Source organism: Acomys russatus, chromosome 20, assembly GCF_903995435.1.
Source record: "Acomys russatus chromosome 20, mAcoRus1.1, whole genome shotgun sequence".
Classification (NCBI taxonomy): domain Eukaryota; kingdom Metazoa; phylum Chordata; class Mammalia; order Rodentia; family Muridae; genus Acomys; species Acomys russatus.
The window spans coordinates 33,256,258-33,277,705 of record NC_067156.1 but is presented as its reverse complement, the minus strand read 5'-3'; the positions used below and the strand labels follow the sequence as shown (position 1 = coordinate 33,277,705).

Below are 21,448 nucleotides of genomic sequence, written 5' to 3'. Positions count from 1 at the left end.
TAAGGCAGCGATAATAAAGTACGCAGGCATGTACAAGGATAATAAAATAGTGTTCAATTTTTCTCATTGCTTTGTTCTTGGCTTTCTAGAGTGCTGAGGAGAACAGCACAATTATGGCTGAAATACAAAGGAAACCATTGCAAAAAACATTCTTTAGGAGAAACTGTACATGAATCAAGATTTCAATTGTAGAAAGAGTATTCTCTTTTAATCAAAAAGGGTTCTTCCATAGACTGCCTCATCGCTCAGATGACGCTGTCCTTCGCTCTACAAGCTTTTTATTTCCATGAGATCTCATTTAGTGACTCCTAGTCTTAGAGTCTGCACTACCGGGCTGTGCTCAGGAAGGTCCATTTCTGTGCCAGGGATTTGAAGAGTATTCCCTATTTTCTCCTCTATCAGTTTCAGGGTTTCAGATCTTATGTGGAATCCTTGGCTCATTTGGACTTGAGTCTTGTGCAGGGTGAGAACTAAGGATACAGCTTCACTCTTCTACATTTAGCCATCCTGTTTAACAAGAACTAGTTTTTAAAGACATTCTCTTTTCTCTAAGTGTGTGTGGTTGGTCTTATTGTCAAAAGTGAAATGGCTGTAGGGGCATGGTCTTACATATGGCGCTGAGACACCATTTCCTTAACCGATGTTGCTATTTTAGGACAGTGCCATGCTGTTTCTATTATTAGCATTCTGTAATTTAACTTAAAATCTGGGGTTGTGATACCTCCAGCAGTATGTTTTTGTTGTTGTTGTTGTTCAGAAAGATTTTGGGTACCCTGGATCATTTGTGTTTTTTATATGCTAATGTTATTTTTCAATTTCTGAGAAGAACTTCACTGGAATGTTCATGGGGGTTATGTTAATTTGTAGATTGCTCTTAGTAGAATGGCCTTTTTTTAAAAAAAAAACAATATTGATCCTACCAATCCATTAACATGGGAGGTCTTTCATATCCTTGGTTATATTCATTGCATAATATCTTAGAAGGCATGTTTCAATAGATGGTCACACAGCCAAGTGTATATAGATGGACAGTACAAAGTGACCTTGATGGAGAGAGGAAGGGGGAGAAGAGCATCTATGGCAGATCTTTAAGCTTTAGGTGGGAATATGACCACACAGGTACTAGCACTGATGAGGTAACAGAATTTGCTGAATTCACAAGGCTGTGTTCCAACTCTAAGAAGCAAAAAGGTGATGCTGAGAAGATGGAACAGCTCAGCCCTGCTGGAACCCCATCTCCCCTCTAGCTTTTTCTCTCTTCTGTTTTGGAACCTTCATGTGTATAGACCATATCACGGGGATTCAGTTTGCATTGTATGTGGTATTTTGTATTTCATTTTGGTTTGACTCAGGGTACGGGGTAAGTTAGAAGAAAATAAGAGTAAAGTTAGGGTATCCATTTTCTTTTCGCTTGTTATAACCACCAATCAAACATCATGTTATCTTTTTACCTCCGACTCCCACAGTGGCCTCCTCTCCTCCTTACTTAAGATCAATGTACGCTAGTAAATACAGTGCTGCTAAATCAGTATACCAAACCAACATCTTTACAAATCATCCTTGGATTGATTTTGTTTGAATGTTTTCTCTAAAGACTGTAGGTTGCATACCACAGTTAAAGCTACTACATAGTTAGCTAAAAGTTACAGTTTCAGGGTCTGCAAGACAGCTCACCAAGTAAAGGCCAGTGCCACTAAGCCTGAGTACCGGAATTAGGTGCGTATAGTGGAAGGAGACAAAGGCCCTCATCAAGTTGCCCTCTGATATCTATACATGTGCCAACATGTATGTGTGTATGCACACACACACACACACACACACCACCACCACCACCACCACACACTGAGACTAAACAAGTAAATGTATTTAAATTTTAAAAATAGTTTACATCTAAAATGAAATCAGTATTAGCTACAATTTAGAGTAATGTGAGATGACTTAATTAAATATGTAAAAAATCTCAAAAAATATTTGCATGTACTGGACCTGTAAAAGTTAGGCTTGTTTTATCTGCTTCTACTGTTTTAAATATCAATAAATAACGTAGGTCTAACTTAGCATGAGCTCCAAACAGAGCATAAATCATGGGAATCGTTTTTATGGGTTGACCTCTGTAGTATGTGTTGAAGTTCTAACCCCAGAACTTCAGAAGGTGACTTTGTTTGGATAAGTTATTCACAGCAGTAGTCAGTTGGCATGGATTCTCATTGGAAACAACGGGTACATTATATGAATGAGACACCCAAGCAAGGCTTGCTGGTACTGGTGTTTCCTAGACACCAAGAATGCTAAAGCAGGAACATCGCAAGTTCACCGGGTCTACAGGGTGGGTGAGTTCAGCACTATTCTAGTCTACTCAGTGAGACCTTGTCTCAGAGTCATCATCACCATCAAAATAATAGCAATAGTAATAATAATTATTAATAATATTAAGGAGGACTGGGAGTGGGGCCCAGTCATAGGGCACTTAACCTAGCATTAAATCCCTAATGCCATGAAGAGAAAAGAAAGTCAAAGCTGAAACACACACAACATGGTCACAGGGAAAACAACGTGAAGACACACAAGAAGAAATTCTAATTCAGATCAAGTGATTTATACATAGCCAGTGAGCACCAATGCCTACTGGAGACCCAGCTGGATCTAATGAGAATGTCCTCTCTTCCTGGGCTAACCTACACCTCCACAAAATCTGTCTATTGAAGTGACACAGCACTTCATGTAATTCTATCTGGAGGTAAGGCTTTACAAAGTACTAGTTAAATGAAAATAGACCATTCCTCTGAACACATTCAAGGACAGACAACATGAAGACACAGAGACATGACGGCTACCTACAAAGTGTAGAGAGCATCCTCCAGTGAAACCTTGTGTTTCACATTTCCGGTCTCCAGAGTTTTCTGAATGCAAGTTTCTGCTTTGTGTGGCACTTTGCTATGGAAACCCTAGAGAGCCGATCTGTAATCATTAGAGGGAGCATCAGTGCTCCTACCTTGACCTTGGATTGTCACCTCTAGAATCAGGAGAGATTAAGTATCTGTTGTGTTTAATCTCTTAGTTGGTGGCACTTTGCTGTGTGCTGGGAAACTAATGCAATCTTGTCTCTATTTTCTACAGTAGAAAACTTAAGAGTCCTGAACTATAATTTAAAAGTCACAAGTTGTATCTGGATTGTTCGGTCCATACATCAAATAGGTAGTCTTAATCTACTTAAACACCACTGAATTGTTATTTTAATCTAACTCATTAATGGATGTGGTTACACATTTCACCATGTGTGTGAAGCAACACTTTATACAGCTATTTTTTGTTCCATTGCTTTCCTCATCACAGTATCCATTAGAATGCATTTGAAGTACACTATTTAAAAGATGCGAGAACAAAGTGGAAAACCTTCTACTTTGACATCAGCTGAAATCCCAAGACCACAGGAGGGGTGTCATCTTGCTCGCTGAAGAAAAAAGGATAGCTTCCTTCAGCAAGAGTTTTCAAGAGGATGTCTACAACCTGGCTGCGATTTGACAGCTTCTCCAGTATCCCCATTCGTGAGGGTAGAGAAACTTAACTTTTTGTACCAAATCTCTAAGTGTAACATAGTCTACCAGCATAATGTTAACTGCTGCATATACAGGTTCGAGAAAAACTCTAGCAGCTCCATGTTCTCATTCATCTAATGTCTTGTTTAGTCATTTAAGATTTTTCCTGAAAGCCCGGTGTGTCCTGGACACTATTCCAGTCCTGAAGATACATGAAGCATGCTCAGAATAGAAAATCATCTTCACCCTCCCAAGCTGGTAAAGGAAAAAAGAAAATTAGACAGACAAATAGTTTTAATAATCAAATGGCCAAGCCCAAGAAGACTAAATTAGGGGAAAAATATAAACTGTCTATGTTGGATGTAATTGCCAATTTTATATAAAGTAGTTAAGAAAGAAAGGCTACATTGAGCTACAGAGAGCAGGAAAGGAAAAAAAAAAAGCCAGGAGAGGCAGATTAGTTTCCTGAGATCAGGGGGAAGGGCCAGTGAGGAGCTGGGAGGCATGGTGGCGGTCACTCCAGGTGGATGTGTAGGGTTAATGGTAGTAACAGCTTCTACTGAGATTATCCTGTTCTCCAAACCCATGCACAGTGTCCTTTATCTGTAACAACCACAGTAAATACCAGAGGACAGATCATGATTTTTGAGACCTCAGTCTACTTAAAATAACAGTTTCCAAGGTGTACAAACTGCCCACAGCAAACTCCAGCTATGTAAATGCCAGAATCCTTTGTCCTGTGCCCTTTTAGGGGAAGGTAATTGGTTTGCAGAAGTAACTGTTGCCATGAGAAAGGAACTTTCTCTGAGAACACTCATGGGTCCTTTTTCTTTTATTTCAATATTCAGAAAGTTTTTGAAATCCCCTTGGTAAATTTCATCACTGATCATGCCAGATACAGAAGCATCTTTTTTCTTTAAGCACGCTGACTGATCACAGTGGTGGAGTCAGAGGAGAGGCAAACCCGTAAGAGGAGTCTTATGAACTGGAATGAGGGTGAGGCATGTGTGATGAACTGGTTATTCAGATCTGGTCTTTTCGGTACAAGAGATTGGAGCAGGAAAGCAGCAGTGAGAGCCAGGAGCAGAGCACACAGAAGAGACCCTGCGTAGATCACAAGTCTGATTAGTAAACAAAGAAACGCACATCAGGAACAGGTGGTGCTTGGGGAATCTCCAGTGGCACATAGCTTCTTTCTGAAAGAAGGTGGAAACAAGTCTAGGAAAAATATAGCCAAGTGGTTTAAACTTGTAAACATATCTAGAAGATATCAGTCAAAAAACAAAACAAAACAAAACAAAAACAAAACCAAAACTGACTGAGCAGCCTTGGAAGGCAAAGACAGGATTCCCAAAGCAAGCTGGTTATCAAGACTAGCTATAGCAGGGACCTCTGGGTTTGATTGAGAGACCTTGCCCCAATGAATAAGGTGCAAGAGCCATTGAGCATGGTTCCTTGGGCCTACTCACGCACTCAAATCAATGCAAACGCACCTACATGTGGATGCACACCCACACCCACACACTGCCTGTAAACACTCAAACATCCACATCCATACATGCATGTCATGAAAATGAGCAGAAAGTTTTAAGAAATGAGCCTTATGCAGTATCTTAACTTGGAAAAGAGTTTATACCGAAGACGTGCTGCTTGCTTTGATTGAATGCAAACTTCCAAGCACAGGCGGAAAAACCTCAGTAGCAGCAAATGTGATTTCAATATCTGTTAACAATCATTTGGAAAATTACAGTGAATTAAAGATACAACAGATCTACAGACAAAAGAAAACATTATATCAACAAGAGTCGTGCCTAGCCAGCCTTTGTAGTATATAGCCTGCAAGCCCAGCTCCTTGGTACATTAAGGCAGTTCAAGTTCAAAGTCTACTTAAGATACAAAATAACTTCAAAGCCATCTTGGGCAATTTAGCAAGAGTCCTCGTCTCAAAATAAAAGGCAAAACAAGGTCGGGGGTGTAGCTCAGTAGTACAGGACTTGCCTGTCCTATAAGCAGCTGTGGCTCAGTCTCCAGGGCCCTCCCCCAAAGAAAAGATGTTTGGTCCACACATAATATGTATTTCCCTTCAAGTTGTGTTTCCCATTGTCTGCTCTCCTTATAACTTGCCACTTGCATTTTCCTCTGACACAAATAAGCTTGCTCTGGAGTGGACAGACATGTCTTCCCTCCAAAACCCTTACTCCTTGGAGAAAATATTATAACCCTGTGTCTGCAACCTCTCACCACAAATATTTTTACCTAGGGGTTTCTATTTTCTACTTTAAAACTACTCTCTTCTAATGCCCTTATTGTAAATATGCTGCCAATAACTTTTCATCTCTGGGCTAAATTCCATTGATATTTCTCCAGGCTAATGGGCTTCTTTTCCTCAGTCCTCTCTCTTTATATCTCATGGTTATTTCTCATGTCTACTAACAAATAGGATACTTATTTCTGTTTCTATTTTTCCATAGTTTATATATGGTGTGTGTGTGTGTGTGTGGGTGTGTGTGTGTGTGTGTGAGTGAAAGCATGAGATGACATCATGTGTCTTCCTCGGTTATTCTTTACCTTATTTATTGAGGCAAGACCCCTCACATGGAACCCAAGCTCACTAGTTTGGCTGGGTTAGCATGTTCTCTTGTTCCCGGGCTTCCCTGTTTCTGCCTCCCGGTCTTTCTGGAAGTGCAGGCAGACCACCGGGAGCACCAGGCAGTTTGGGTAGGTGCTGGGAATCTTAACTCCAGTCCTCATGTTTATGTGACAGGGGTTGAATGCAGAAAGCATCTCTCTAGGACTTCCTCATATTCTTCCTGTTGAGGACGACAAGCTCCAGGTTTGGGCTTAAGCCCAATACTTCCTGAGAATCACAAGTAAGTATCCTTCTCAACAGGACTGTCTATAGGGATGAGTGGCTCATGGCAATGATTTTGCAGGCTCTTTGCGAACAGCAGCCACTTTATCTTTAAAATATACACAGAATATGTGGGATCCTGCAAGATATAATATTTTTATGAACAGATAGGTTATGGGTAGAAAAGGAATCGATCATAGTTTGTTTTCCAATCAGTGTATAAAGATTGCACTTCCTGCCAAGTTTAGGAGACATCAATTCATGTTCATTAATGTGATATGCATTGTGCCTGGCTATTTCATATTGCCTCCTTGAGCAAAAGGTATAAATTCCATTGTTACTCAAATGCCACAAGCTCTATAGAATCTGTTCATATTTGTAGGTTTGGTTTTTTATTTGTTGGTTTGTTTGTTTGTTTGTTGCCTCCTCAGTTCTCCAAGTTCACTTACTGAACATTGTTTACACCATTGTTTCTGGAACCAACATAATCCTCTCTTCCAATGACTCACAATTCCTTGATATGCTTCATGCCCACAAATGGAAATTTTATTCACACAGTACACAAAAATGAAGCTCTGTGCATGTTAAATGTACTGGTAAGAATTACATCATAAACCAGGTGTGGTGGCACACACCTGTAATCCCACCACTTGAGGCGGCAGAGGCCGGTGGATCTCTGTGAGTTCGAGGCCAACCTGGTCTACAAAGGAAGTCCAGGACAGTTAAGGCTAAACAGAGAAACCTTGTCTCAGAAAAACAAAAAACAAACAAACAAACAAACAAAACCAAAGAATGTATGATAAAAAATTAAAAACCAGCTGGGCGTGGTGGTGTGCGTCTTTAATCCCAGCACTCTGGAAGCAGAGGCATTCGGATCACTGTGAGTTCAAGGCCAGCCTGGTCTACAAAGCAAGTCTAGGACAGCCAAGCCTACACAGAGAAACCTTGTCTCAAAAAACCAAAAAAACAAACAAACAAAAAGTTAAAAGCCACATTTCCCAACTTCACATCTTCTTTGAAGTCTTTAGAACATAATTCTACAGTGTGATTTTCCAGAGTTGACTTAGACCTGTGTCAGTGCTGCCACTGAGGAGAATAAAAGGAACATCCCTGTAATGTCCCGTAATGTCCCACTGTCTTCTAGCCCACGTTAAGAGCCAAAACGGAAAGCATAACATCATCACATAACTGAAGGCAAGAAAGATGTCAGCTAGAACAGCCCACTAGAATTTCAGCACAACATTCTGGAAAGATGTGAGAATAGACAAGCGTGGTCACTCAGAGGGGTGGAGCCTCACATATGGCAATGAGCTAGTAGAGAGAATGCAGCAACTACCTGGTACTAGCATCAAGCTTTCATGGAGACAAAGCTCCCATCATGTTCCAAAACCCCAGCTTTCGAAGATTAGATGTGAGTCTGCAGTCACTGACTAAAATGCAAGAAACAGTCCATAGGTCCATGCCTGTGAATCAAACTCAAGAGAGAGGAATAGATCTATCCAGAATGATCATGGGAAGACCAGTGCTATAGCCTGATCTTTTATACGACCAACAAAAGACACAATGATCAGCTTCTTAGGCTATCATTCTAGAAGGAGAACCGAGTGGCACGAGCCCAGACATGGTACTCCAGGTTATTCTGACAGGTGAAAATGTCACTGTTTTCCAGAATGTCTGGTCAGCCTATCACATAGGATGGAGATACTCAGGATGGGAGAGAGTGGCCTTGGCACACATACAACCTAGCTTATCCTCAAGGCATCTTGGCAAGGTGGCATTATCCGTCACTAATAAGTCTAGCCATGGTATGTAGATTTAGAAATGTTTAAGAAAGGCCCAGGCTCAGGTTCAGGGCCTGAGGCAGCGGTCTGACTTGCTCAGGACTAAGGGCAATTTTGCTCTCCAGAACGCAGGAGCTTATACTACTAACTATGTCATGCCAAGACCATGCAGCGCTCACATGCATACAAAATATAATCTCCATTTACATAACGGAATTAAATGTCAGTATTTCTTGACATGCCCCAAAATGATAAGGAATTCCATTTTCTGAGCAAATATGAAAAATAATTATTTATTCTGCTTCCTAATTACTGATGATAGTGAAACAGAGAAAGCTATCAGGCATCTGGTCACTCACCTCCTTGTCACTGATGGTCACTGACCAGGGTCTGAAAGGACTACAATGGCCTTGATAGTCTCAGCACACACGGCACAAACCATTGCTCAGCCCTGCCTTCAGTCAGTATGTCTTAACACATGCTACAAATCCTCACAATGTGCCTAGCTCTGATAGCTCACTCAGCTCATCTCCAAACTCCACAGGGCAATGGTGCAACAGGAGGTCATTGCACTGTGAACATGACAAACCAATAGAAACCTGGAATAAGACGCCCAGCCCTGAGCCCCTTCATGAGGCAAGCACACAGGCGGCTGTAATCACTCCACTGTAATCCTATTAATCACAGCAATCCAGGAATAAGAGAGGAGACTGCCAAGAGAACAGCAGCAGGCCTGAATTACCTTTCTCGACCACTGTCTGGAGGAGGAAACGATTCATCACACTGAAGCCTGGAGTTCACTTTCCACATGAAAAACGAATTCATAGCAGTAGTAAAATTACAATTAGGAAACAGCATCGGAAGTAATTTTATGGTCGGGGTCATCACAACATGAGGAACTGTAGTAAAGGGTCGCAGCATGAGGAAGGTTGAGAGCCACGGACCTAGAGCATTTGCAGTAAGGTCATTATGTTAGGGTAAGGGCTTTTTGGACATTATGGATGTCTTAATGTAGTTCCAAAAGTGAGAGCAAAACTAGGGCCTTAGGAGAGCTTCTTAGAACACAATGATTTGAATGCAGGAGCAGGGAGGGTGAACCCACACAAAGAGGAAGACTGTGCCAAGAGCGATGGTTAGAAGGCTCACAGAATGCAGGAGAGAATGTCTTAGGACATAGCCAGGGCCTAGAACATGAGCAACCCACTTGGTATTAAATGGTATGAAGAGCAATATTTGCTAGAAATAGTATTACCTGGGCTTAATAAGATAGATCACAAAGCTGGTTTGTCAGAATTTATGTTCCCCACGATGAAAAAGAAAGCACGAGTAACATATTTTATCAACAAGAGAATGTCGTCAAGATGAAAAATCAAAAAGTTTTCTTAATTTATCAAATTTTTACATGATACAATTATTTCACATTGATTTCATCATGTGGCCATGCTATCCTTGTATGGTGCTTTATATGATGGAGCCTAAAGCTCTGTGAACCATGGTCTACAAGTCCAAACATTGGGAACCAGGACTGGCTTTTACAACAGAACACTGAACTTAGAAAATAACTCTGACCAAGCTTAGGACTAACCATATGGCTTTCAGCACGACATACTGAGCCATGTTTAGGTGCCAGTGGTGTAGGGGCTTTACTAGCTTGTCATAACTACTCCAGAGATCAGTGTTTCTGTCCTCATCTTCTTTATGGAAAACACAGAGGCACTAGACCCACAGCTGGAATTGTCAGACTCCATGGCCAATAGCACCAACCCGTGGGACACCTTGTACAACCTCGTCTCTAGAACACTGCCTCCTCCAAATATTCCTGAATGAGATAAGTGGATACCGTCTGAAGCTTAGAGAACACGGTTTAACATAGTTTTGGTTTTGTTTGGATAGACCATGGGTAACCAGTAGATAGACATGCCTGTGGTGGTTAATTTTATACATCAACATCATTGGAAGCCTAGATTGAACCTAATTTTGGTGTGAGCATATGAAGTTGTTTCCCGATGAGGTTAGCGTGGGAATCGGTAGCAGATTTAGCAGACTTCTCAGGGGCCCTTCTTAGCACACGTGCATCCCACTCAACCTTTTAAGAACGTCAGGAGAACGAAGATGGAAGAAGAAGAAATAATGTCTTTTAATCTTAAATCAATAGTTGATGCAGGATAATTCATCTCCTTTCCCACAGCTTTAGTGCTGGGATTCACCATCTGCCTCCAAGCCTCTGATTATGAGGTTGTCAGATTCACAGTGCATATAGTGTTGACTTTCATAGGGCTAGAGGCTGCAGCAGACCAATCTGAGGACTCCTCAGCTTCTATAACTACACACACACACACACACACACACACACACACACACACACACACACACGGACACACACATTTGTATTAATCTGCAGTGCTCCTGATACAAATATGGATCACTTGTCTCATAAATCAATGCTTCTGGCATGACAGATGAGAGTGTTTGTGCTAATGGCTATTAGTACAGATAACTCTCCATGACACAAACCCTCAGTCGCAGCCAGGGACCTCTCTGCTGTAAGGATGCATCTGTCTAGTGTTCTCTAACATTTGCAGTTTGCAAGCTCTGTGGCGCTGGGCAAGTCAACTAACCTTCTGGAACTTCTCTCTTCAGCACTGAGTGAGAATAGCAGCATACCTGTGGAGCTAAATAAATAAAGCACCTCTACCTTGAGGCACAAGGCTTTGCACAACAAGGGGGCTTAAAGATTAACTATGTGGGTATCCTGCTCTGTGTTAGGTCATTTCCAGTTATCTCTGCCAAAATTCTCCCCATGCTAAAGACGAACTAAGTGTGAACTCCTTTTAAAATAGGAAAATCTTAATCTGGTTAGTCTCTTGGCCCATATTTCTCTGTTATGGTCTATACATATACCATAAACCATGAGGTTAAGTGCCTCAGTGTTCTCTAGCTATTTTATAGGTAGCCTCCCTGTTATTGCACACATGCCTCTCAGCTTGGTGGAAAAGAAAAAAAAGTCTGAGAGCCTCACTAGCGGAATTGACCACTCACTAGTGGCTTCCTATACACAATCTTGTGAATAACTATGCTAGGACACCCAGTGTAACTACTAAGATCAGAGGAGGTGAGGAGAGAAGGCAGTGACATTACAGCCCTCCTTCTTTGGTCTCACCTAGTATATGTACAAAGTGGCCAGGTTAGGAAACGTCTTGCTGTATCCAATCTCTGCAATGCTCTTGCTATTTTCAGCTAGTATTGACAATGAGCTTAGTCGTGTCCTGATCTCATGTAAGAATTAAGCCTGAAATTGAATTACCCTCCTGGCTACATGTGGGTGTGCTTTCTCCTCCAACTGTTTTAATGGCTGACTGCCATTCCTAGCTTTCTCCTAGTGTAAAAGCCAAAAGACCTTCATAAAGACTCTTCTGCCTCCCTTCCTGTGTGGCTTCTCACACTTACAGAAGCATATGGTAATTTTTAGATAAATTAAAATGGATAAGTAACTGTCCAAGTAAGTAAAAAGAGAGGATATAGCTCCATCCTTAAGAACCCAGGGATAAGTAATTCTTGATAGCCTAAATGAATAGCAGTTTTCAAAACAAAGTCTTTTATAATTTTCTAGAAAACAAAAAATCGACAAACTGTATGTAAAATTTATAGGATGAGGAAACATGGAAGGAAATGCAACTTACAGGTTTAAAACTGACATGGTCTTAAGTTTAAAAGAACCTGACAAAAACATTGGTAATAATTTGCGATATTTTCATGAAGAAATGGATACCATAAACTGCTCACTAAAGCCCTTGCTATAGCTGGTCTCTACTGCATGGTTTCTCATGCTTCTTTTAAAAAATTATTACTTTATTCAGTGTGTGTGCATGCGTGCATGCATGCGTGCATGTGTTTGTGCATGTGCGTGTGTGTGTGTGTGTGTGTGTGTGTGTGTGTATGCACCAGTGTATAGATGTCAGAGGACATCTCGTGGGAGTCAGTTCTCCCCTTCCATCAGGTGGGTCTCAGAGAGTGACCTCAGGTCATTGGTGTTGGTGTCGTCTATGAAGAAATCACACTGTCCCCATGATAAAGAGTGATTTCCACAAGGCCATGTCAACACTGCCATAGATTCAGAAACTTTCATGGAAGGTTTCAGCCACTAACCTAGAGCAGAGAGTATTATCATTGCCTTCATAATGTGCAAAATCATAACCATGACCTAGGAAAACATAAGTACATCAAATGGCTGATACTTAACCACACACCTCAAAGCAAGTTAATAAAGAAAAGGCTGTTTACAAAAAAAGTGATAAAGGTTCATGTTTTGTAGAACTTTGTTGCCATGGTTTGCTTCTCAGAAGCGCATTTAAATAAATTTAACTATATAAAATAATTACTAGGTTCTTTGAGTATAATAAAAGCCTAATATCTTAGTCAATTGATTCAGGATAAAGAGATTTCCAGGATGAAGGAGAATTAGAATTCTGCACATGCTACCCTAGAGATTATATTATTTGACAGGAGTGCAGAAATGCATCTAATTATTCTTACATTGTACACATTCCAGCAACTAGAGTGGCAATGAGAAAAAATATAGAATTTACCAATACTGTCTCATAAATGTTTACATTGAACTAAGAGTTTGCTCCAAGGAGTCAATCCCAAATTGCATTATGAACTGCTTTCTTTGCATCTGTGGGTTGTCACATCATGATCTCCTTTGATTTCTTCCACCTTGCCTAGATTATCAGCTCCTTGAGGACCTAGGGGCACAGGGCTGTGGCATGAGTGCATAGTCAGGAGATGTGCTATGGGTAGGGACTGATTATAAACTACCAACACTGGGATGCTAGCCTAAAACAATTAGGCTATTAATACATAACCCACCTTCCAAGTTTCACAATAACTTTCTAATTTAGCCCATTTTATTCATGGCCCATGACAGGAGCAATATTCTGGTTATTTTATTTTTTTCAGCTCTACTTCTAGAATCCTTAATAGTCCTTTGCACAAACTAGGTAGTAGATAAGTATTTGATCAATGAACAAATAAAATTTTCAGTGCATTCCGGGATAAGGAGGAAGGATCTGCCTCAATTTAACTTTCCACAAGAGAAGAGTCATACTTCTGCATGCATACCCACTTCTAAATACTTAGTAGAAGAAACAAGAATTAAAATATATACAGGAGGCTTGGAAGAGAGTCTCAGAAACAGCGACGAGCTACATCCTGGGATTACTTCCTCTGTGGTAGTCTCTAATGGCTGCCCATGGTACTACATAGAACTGGAGTATGCCATTCTGGCAAAAACGACAGTTTTGAGCTACGGCAATGGGTGAAGATACAGGAAAGAAGCCCTCTCAAAACTTCCCTTACCTGACAAAAAGCAGAAACTCCTAAGAAATGACAGCTTCTCCAGCTCTCCTTTCCCACAATGTTTTATGACCATGAGGAAGAGGGAAGCTGGCACTGAGAGACACCTCCACAAGGACACATTACAAGGACAATTCCATTAGTCTCCCCCACATATTTTCCCTCCTTACATTTTATCTCTGTATGAGCATAAAAGTCTTTTCTTTGTTTTGTCACACCCCATCTTCATCTTCCCATCCCCCTCTTTTTTGTTCTATTCAAAATGATATAGAACTCTCCAACAGTGCCATGTTGAGGATCTATACTTTGTTTCTAGTAAAGTCCCTGTATCATGAGAAACAAACCATCACTAAAGTCCTCAGGCTATTTCAACTCCTTCTCTGTCTCAGCGGATTTTATTTAGCAGAGCCTTGGCCAATAAGCCTAAGAGAGTACATAGGAAAAGGTTTACCCTTCCTACCCTAGCTCAGATATTTTCTTGGCTACATTAACTGTAGTTATACAAGGTATGTGGCAATTTTAACTTGGTTACAGGAGGCTGACACCTGACCTCATTATCACCTCATTCATGTGAAGAATTACAATGTTAAAATCTCCAGACAGCTCTCTATCATTCAGAATGAGCAGACACACTCTTAAAACATAGCATGAGTGATTCTGACTAGACACGAGAAACTGTCAAACAGATTAGATTCGGAATCCATACCCCAAAGTGACAAAACAGTCCTTTTTAGAATTGTTGTTGTTGTTGGGTTTGGTTTTGTTTGGGGGGGGGGGGTTAAAGTGAAGAAAATAAAACTTTGTTTGTTTATTTTGTTTTGTTTTGTCTTGTTTCAAGGCTTTAAAAACCTTCTACACAAACTCCTTAATGGTTCCTAAGGCTCCTGTCTGCTCTCTGAACCATGACTCATGGTCTATCTTCAAGTGCACTCCCTTGTCAGTATTTGAAGTCAAAACATGATGCCGTTCAGATACTGGCTACTTGACTAAACTAATTTCTGCTGCTCAAGCTTCAGGTATAAAAAAAATCCAGTGGGAGAAATTATTCTCTGAACTGAGATGATAGAAATGGATCCCAATATGAAGCTCAGAAAAATGTGCTTTGAAGGAATACATCTTACTCTCATCTACATAATGAATGTGTTTATCTTTTCAGGAATTATTTTAGTTTAGTCCAGAGAATAAAACATAATATGAAATTGATATCTCCTGATCCCCACTCACCTGTTTGCATCTTCTACTTGCAATTAGCTTTGTAATATAAAAAAAAAATTTAAATGCACAACTATTTCAGATTCAAATTCTTACTTAACATATATACTTACTGGACTGTTTCCAAAGAAAGTATATTTTAGGCTCAGTCAGCATAAATGTTTGATGAAAAGAAAAATCAGGTTGGATCAGTGTGGTTTTGCTACACATTGTTTGACTGTTCCTGGACACTCGTGAAAGGTAAATACGTGCCTGCTTCTGTAATCCAGCACTCCTACAATGAGGTGGGGGGTAGAGACACGGACACCACCTGGAAACACATAGGCACGTGAGCCTGGAGTGCATGCCACAGAAGAACAAGAGAGAACTACCTCAACAAGTTGGGAAGAGAGAATCCACCCCTAAAAGTTTGTTTTGTGATCTCCAAGGCATGGAGATGGTTCACCCAATAAAGTGCCTGTGGATCTATATTCGAGTTCCAAACACCCATGTGAAGGCCAGGAGTGGCTATTCACATCTGTAATTTCAGTCTGAGGGAGACAGACACCCACCAACTATGGAGGTCACTGGCCAATCCGTCTATTCAATCAGAAAACTCCAGGTTCAGTGAGAGACCCCATGTCAATACAGAGTAGAGAGCAATCAAAAAAGGCACCCCAACCTAATCTCTGGCCTCTACTTGCACACATGCACACACACACGTGTACACACACACACACACACACACACACACTACATAAATTTAAGGTCATTAGGAGGAGAAGCAGGAATCTGTTTACAGAGCTATGTAGCTGGCTTTGGTATTAAACAAAATTTGAAAACCACTGCAACTGCTCATACCACCACCCCCGCCCCAAAATCCTGACCTTCGTGTCATTACATTGAACCTGTTTGTTACTCTTCTTAAACGCACATTCATACATTTCATAGAAAGTGCTGTACACAGAAATAGAAAGCTTGCCAGGAATGACCCACAACAATAAGGTTTTTTGCCTAATTGGCCACATTTATATGGCCCCTAACATCGTGAGGATGTGTGGGACATTTCACCTCAACTGCTAATCACCTCTTTATAAGTTATTATAGAGTTAAGTATAATTGTTTTCCTAAATCATCCATTGTTTTCTAGGAGAATCCTTCATCTGGCTTAGGAAGAAATTATTTTCCTTACTCTGAAGGGAAACTCCATGTTTGCTATTCAGGTAGTGCTCAAGGCTGCCAGTCTCTCAGTATTACCCTCAATTTGCTAGGCCAATGAGAGGGAATCACTTTTTGTGACTGTAAAATTCATTCATGTGGAAGAGTTCCTTGGCAAGTGCATTTATAAAACACTTTACTCCTTGATCTACAAAGATTTGTATCACCAGGAAGTGAGAAAAGTGTCATATATGGATGTGTGTGTATACACACACACACACACACACACATAAATACATATATATTCGTCATAAATCTGACAAAAAATCTGCCCTGACCCTGGATCACCTGGCCTCTAAATCTATGATAAATAATTCTCTATTTTTTATAAGGTACCAGCTTAGGAGGTGTTGTTATAGCAACCTTAACCACCAGAACACTCATGCACTAAGAGAGCAAGTGTAGGCGCTTTGTTGGCTTTATGTAATTAGGGACAGTCAGATTTAATAATAGAACCTATATTATCGGAAAGTGTTCCACTAGCTGCTAAATAAACATCAGGAAGAAAGACCATGGGGATATTTTATCATTATATGCCCAGCACTAAGAATAGTGCCTGAGGAACAGTACCTGAGGAAATATAATTTTAATAAGTTTCATAGATGAGTGATTCAACCAATTTACAAGCTAATTGGTCAGAAACTTAAAGGGGAAATGTGATCATCAATAAATGTCCAAATGTATTTTAAAAACAGAACATCTATTCCTAATGAAAAAAAATCTTACATTATGTAAATATATTTTTTTATTAATGGGAACAACCATAAAAAGACAGTTTCTTTAAAAGAGTTTCTCAAGTTAAGAAAGGGTCAAGAGATATGCAATTGTCAAATAGGAGACAAATGACTATCTGCTTAGTACTTGTTGGCTACAAAACTCCTAAGAACTTAAAAAACTCAACTGCAAAGGATTTTCAAATCAGTGGTGAACAGCAGAAACCAAATTTTGTACATGGATACTCAGTGCCAAAACTTTCAACTTTCCAAAATATGAACTTCCCCCACAGGAAAATGTGAAGAAGTGGATTAGGGAGTAATAAACATTATACAAATAATGAGCATTTTAGAGAAATATAAAATATCTCCTAATAACAATGCCAAGAAGCATGCATCACTATGCCTGGTTTATATAGATAGTTTTCTATGTATATTGCCACTTTCCATCGAATAAACTTTCTTCTAATATTGCCAACAAAATTATTTTTCTGTAATATCATTTGTAAATAACAGAACAATATGAAAACACAGTAAGATTCAGCTTTTTGTCAGAATCCTAAAAATCTTAAACAGAGTTTACATGGTTCATGAATATGTGGAATGAATAAAGAAAATATCTATAATTAAAAAAAAAAAAACAATGCCAAGAAGTACTAATACAGGTAAAAGTGATCAAGTCTCTTCCAGAAACTCTGGTTAAAGGAACTAAATATATATTGCCAAGAAAAATGGCTGCAGACTGACTTACCACAGCCCAACATTAGACACTCGTGAACTTCCCTCAGGGCTAATATTAATTTCTGAAAATTTCACGAACCTAACAAAAAAAAAAGAAAGCAAATATGATAACTCATTAACAAAGTATGATGCTGGTATTTTAAGAGCAAAATGATGTGATATATATTTGATTTTTAAAAACAAAGCCACAAGATAATTTGATTACATGGATGAAATATGACACAAACATTGTTAGAAGTGAAAATAAAATAAACCGAGTTGAGATTGTTAAGACTGTTGACTCATAAGAATCTCTGAATATCTGAATATTCATAAGAATATCTGAAATATGCTGTTCATTGCAAAATACTTTCAACTTTTCACAGTACTTCAAGTCCCTTAAGTTTCTCACAATTTGTAGACTTGTCATTTTTATGTCATTTGATTGATCACTTTACCAATACAATTTTAGTTGTCTTACAAATTAGTTGTATTGATTGCAAACACAGAGACTGTTCAGTCAATGAAATGGCAAGGGAGACCCTGTAAGACTCTCACATGCTTTCCTACTTAGCTTTTGATCATGTAGTTACTGTCATATGTGGTTTAACAAGCTTCTTGTGGTAATTGTTTTCACATATCCTCCTTCTAATACAATGATTCTGCCTAATGAACCCCTTGATAAGTAGAAAATACTGGAAGTGAAAAATGCTTTTTATTCATCTAGTGCAGTCACCATCATAATTTGCCACCACAGTGCACAGCCAAGTGTTGGGAATTTTCCCTCATCATTGAGGGGCTGCCTGGCCTATAGCTGATTACTCTGACCAGCTTCCTCAGTATCATACAGAATATCACTAACCTGAGAGAAAGAATTCAAAATTCAATGTAAAGTTTCTTCATACCATCATAAAGTCAAAGACTCTTAAGTGTCATAAGTTGGAGACTATCTATACTTTAGTTATGTGTGTTGGGACATCAATACCTCAATAATCAAAGCACCCCCCCCATAGGACAAGGCAATGAAGGCTCAATGGGGTATGAGAAGACTAACATGCGTACTGCCATTTGAAGGACAACAACCTCTGTTCTAAGGTGAGGAATTATTTGAGCCTTTCCTGCACTATTGACAGGAATCTCCAGGACACACAATTGATGTATTGGCCCCTGTAATTTAACATGATCACTACTGAATCAGAAGAGAAGACACAGTACACAGCAATGGGCAAATCCTTTAACCTTTTGTGGCTTCTGCCATGCTGTGTCAACTCTTTGTATTAAAACAGGACTATTTCCTCTCCTGAGAATTCTGTCCTCTGAATAAACCCTTAAATCCTACAGCAAGACTTTCTTCTCGGTCACTCTTTCCCTCCTTTCCTTTTACTAGACTGCATTTTGATTAAAATCTGAGTTGCAATACGATGGATGCTTTTAGGACCTTGCCCCCATCACCCATTTCTGAGACAGATATCCTACACATGTGCTCACAGGTGTTGCTTGTATCAGTGCTGTGCATTGGCCACAGCATGTGAATATCTTTTCTCTAGATGGAAAGGCTCTGAGGCCTAGAACTTTATCTGCTTCCTGATTTCAGGTCCAGATATCAGGATATGGCAATGACAAACTCACTATGCTTTGTACTCCAGAAACCCTAAATGATGCCATTGGCATAAAGCACTACAGGGATGGTGACCACATTACATATGTGTAGGATTAAGGACCACACAGGGTCTACCATAAGCCTATGTGCATCATGGCCTACTGTACGCAAGTAAAAGTAATATTTATGAAAGTTCTTGTGTCCAGTGGACATACCATGCACAAGCTCACCCCTGAAGAGACCAGTTTCTCCTTGCTCAGTACCCACTGACCAACTGTAGCTCTTCCTTCAGTGGTGTTATGCTGGTCATCTTTGAGCAACTGTAACGCTGAGAATTTATGGGAGCTTTTTCCCCCTGTTGTGTCTAGAAGCACTATCTAAGAAAAGGCATCCTGGGCAGCTGGTGCCTCCAGTCTTTCTATCCTCCTTCAGCGGCTTTTTACTCCCGAGATTTGGGCATCGGAGTTGAATTGGTGATATATCACTTGGCATTGGGCATTGGGCAGTCACTTATTTGCCTCTTGACCAGTTGTGGCTTTCTGTAATAGTTTCCTTTCATTGTTAGTACAGAAACTTCTTTCATAAAGGGTGAGAGCTACGCTTAGTTTGTGGGCATATGGATAAGTACTTGCAGTACTGTTAGAAATTACACTGATTTAGGAAAATGGCGAAGTAGGTTCTTTTCTCTGGTCTGCAATCTCTGGAGTCACTGATAGTTGCATAGGTTTATAGTATCAGGTATAAATGTTCTCCTTTTGGGAAACCCTCAAGCCCAATCAGATAGCTATTGGCTACTGGCAAGATGAAAACGTAAAGAATGCACCATTGGGGATATCTTGCTTGTCAGTCATTTTAGTGGGTCATGAGCTTTTCAGATAGGTAGGAGCCCTGATTGGTCTTTAGCCTGTTGCATGGTGCAGTCAGGTACTATGAGATCTACTCTTCAGGGAAGAGGCTTCCAGGTCAGCTCCAGCTTCATTCTTCTCTCCAAGTCCTGTGTCTGAAGGGCGTGGTATCTTACCTTCAGCAATAAAGACTTTACTTCACATTCTGGGAGGCAACAAATGGGAACGGAAATAGCCTATATTCCTTTGGGGGCCCCTTGAGCTTTCCTGACCAACAGCACAATATCTTTATACTGAGGCTTTTCCTACATAGTCTATGGCTTTTGTAGGTTCAACAGTTTGTATGTGTGTGTGTGTATATATATATATATATATATATATATATATATATATATATATATATATATATATATATATATATATATATATATATATATTCCCAAAATTTGTGGACAAATGGATTGATCTAGAAATTATCATAATGAGTGAGTTCACCCAGAAGCAAAAAGAGTCAAACGGTATATACTCACTTATATCAAAACACTAATCCAAGGGATATGGACCATGAAAAACTTTACTTACCAAGAAAGTGGGTCAGAGGAGAGGACATCCTATTGAGACTTTAGGCGAGAGTAGCATGGAAGAATGGGGAAATAGTAGGACCCACAGGGTCCTGGAAACCTACAAGAAGAACTTTATGACAGGCAGATCTGGATCCTGGGGTCCTCCTCAAACTAAGACACCAGCCAAGGAGAATATAGGCAGTAAGCTTTGAACCCCTACCAAGACCTAGCCGACGATCATGATATTCTCTACCGTTGAGTGGAGAGTGAGATCTGACTCTCACAGGAACTCTGGTGCCCCTTTTCTGACCATGTCCCCTGGATGGGGAGGCCTGGCGGCACTCAGAGGAAGGATAGCAAGTTACCAAGAAGAGACTCGATATTCTAAGAGCATATATAGGGGGAGGAGGTCTCCCTCAATCACAGACATAGGGGAGGGGAGAAGGGGGGAAGTGGGAGGAAGGGAAGAATGGGAGGAAACAGGGGAACGGCTAACAATCAAGATGTAATATGAATAAATTAATAAAAAATGTAAAAAATATATATATATACACACACACTAGATGTGACTATATACTCATATCTAAAAATTCATAACTAGGATAAACAAATGAGATAGGACATGTGGGATTTATCTGTTTGTGTCTGAGTTATTTCACTCAATATATTTTCTAGTTTCATCCATTTACCTGTAGAGTTCACAATTTCATTTTTCTTTATCACTGAATAGTATTCCATTGTGAATATGAGTCACGTTTTAATTATTCATTCATCAGTGAAGGTCATTTTAGGATGTTCCCATTTCTTAACTGTTGTGAATAGAGCAGCAATGAACATGGCCCAACAGTTATCTGTGGAATAGGTTGTCAAGAACTCTGAAAGAAGCCACATAATGCTTTAGCTGAATCATATGTTAGATTATCTTTAATTTTTTGAGAATTCCACACACCAATTTCCAGTTTGCAGTGTAAATGAGAGTCCTCTTTCTTCACACCTTCCCAGGCATTTGTTGTTAGTTGTTTTCTTGACAGATATTATGACTGAAATCTCAAGAGTAGTTTTAATTTGTAGTTCC

At 39.9% G+C, this 21,448-nt stretch overlaps 1 protein-coding gene across 2 annotated transcripts in view; it reads right to left on the bottom strand.

Annotated features, from left to right (window-relative positions):
* The window catches only part of Kcnn2 (potassium calcium-activated channel subfamily N member 2), a 378,701-nt gene that overhangs the window by 315,357 nt on the left and 41,896 nt on the right, over positions 1-21,448 (bottom strand). Inside the window, exon 1 of one of the 2 annotated variants that reach the window (XM_051163925.1) lies at positions 17,397-17,465. The exons of the other annotated variant lie outside the window; for it this stretch is intronic. The gene's annotated coding sequence lies outside the window, so the exon portion shown is untranslated. Of the gene's footprint in view, positions 1-17,396; positions 17,466-21,448 lie in introns of those variants that run through there. 2 annotated transcript variants of the gene reach the window in all.